Source organism: Arachis ipaensis, chromosome B09, assembly GCF_000816755.2.
Source record: "Arachis ipaensis cultivar K30076 chromosome B09, Araip1.1, whole genome shotgun sequence".
NCBI lineage: Eukaryota > Viridiplantae > Streptophyta > Magnoliopsida > Fabales > Fabaceae > Arachis > Arachis ipaensis.
In genome coordinates this window covers 143,736,935-143,739,020 of record NC_029793.2, presented here as the reverse complement: position 1 = coordinate 143,739,020, position 2,086 = coordinate 143,736,935, and positions in this window count along the sequence as shown.

Sequence of the window (2,086 nt, the reverse complement as noted above, 5' to 3'; positions counted from 1 at the left end):
TCCTAAATATTATACTTAATTTTAATGTGCAAATTATATATGTAAACTCCTTCACATTAATCAGTTTTCTAATAAGGTGCACCATATAGTATACCATAATTTTATTTTAACTTACTTAATATTGGATAATTTAAAAAAAATGATAAATAAATACGAAATAACCATAGTTTCTAGTTTATTGGTTAAAGAGTAAGTGTAAAGAATATAATCCAGGACTATTAAATTTGATTTCTTGTAGCATAGTTTATAAGTAACTATAAGTAATTGGGGTTTTTTAGGGTAATTCATTGCTTTTATTATTTATTATAATATATTTAAAAAATGTCTAAAGTAACGTTATAGTAAATAAATGATATATAAGAGTATATATGTTATATAAAATTACCACATCATATATAGTAATGGAAAAATTTCAAGTGTATCGAAAACACTGGTGTTCCAGTTATTTTAACCGTTGATTTTAATTAATATATATTATATATATTTTTTATAATTTAGATCAACGGTTAAAATAATTGGAACACCGATATTCTCGATACACTTAAAACTCTTCCTATAACATAAACATAAAAAGTATTTATAAATTTGGTGAACGAATACAGGTCTGATAACACTGATTTAATTTAATAAATAATCAACTTGCTGTGTTGTATATATAGATATCGATATCGATAACTTTGGACTACTATATATAACTTTTTTAATAATCCTCTCTAATTTTTTTAACAATTGAGAGAATAAAGTGTGATCTCTCACCTTTAATTTTATAAATGGGACCAAAAATAAAGAGGAGAGAGAGCAATGAAGGGTGAGATTAAACACTAGACACCATCCAATTTTTTTTTCCACTGGAGATGATCCACTCCCTTTTTGTAGGTGTTTATGTTTTGTGTTATGATCCTAAGTGGATTTTCTTACAAGTTGGGTTAGCACTTTACAGTTGAAAGCTAGGTTAAGTCCTAGTTAAGTTCAGGTTGGGTTAGAATCTGGATTTGTCCCAAATAGGATTGGGTAGATCCTAGTAGGGGTGTCCGCGGATCGGATCGGATCGGATATGGCAAAAATTTCGATCCGATCCGCACTACAATCATCGGATCGGATCGGATCTAATATCCGCAGTTTTTAAGGTTGGATCCGATCCGATCCGATCCGCACATTTGCGGATCGGATCGGATATCGGATATCGGATATATCCGCAAAACACAAAAATATTTTTAAAAGCTTATTTTTATTAAAAAAATATCAATAAAAATTATTTTTTCTATTCTTTTAAATATGTTTACTCTTAAAATAATATTAAATATACTTTTTTTGAATAATAAATTAAAATATTTTAACATATATGATCATTATTAGTTAAAATAAAACATAAAAGAATATTTTACTTATTTATTTCTTTATTTTTGCGGATACGCGGATATGCGGATACCAACACAAAATCTGCAATCCAATCCGATTAGTGTGTGGATCCGATCCGAAAGCCTTGCGGATCGGATCCATATCCGTAATTTTCGGATCGGATTTGGATAAATACCGCGGATATGCGGATCGGATCCGATCCATGGACACCCCTAGATCCTAGAGAGAATTGGTGATTATAATCTGTTGAAAGGATAGTAAAATTCTATCATAGTTGTGATAGAGACTGGATGTAGTCTACATTGCACTAGGTAGCCAAACCAGAATACATCTGTGTGTCATTTTCTACTTGCTTTTCTGTTACTGGTTCTGCAACACAGGAGACAAAAATAAAGTATCTCCTGATTTTTCTACTAAGCAACGTTTCACTATAACAAATCTCACAAATAATTCTAATTTGGTTCCTATCATGTAAGGAGACAAAATTAAAATATCTCTGTGTTCTCTCCACAAAAAGCATAATTACAAACTAAATTAAAAGGAGACTAAGATTCAACCCTCCATTTTCTTAGTCACTAATAACCATTATTTATATATCACTTTTTTTAATAGTTTACATTTTTAAAGATTATTTATTGATAATAATAATATTGAAGAAACATAATGTCATAATTAGTAGATGTTATTTTTAATTATTGAAACACTATATTTATATTTGCATTACATA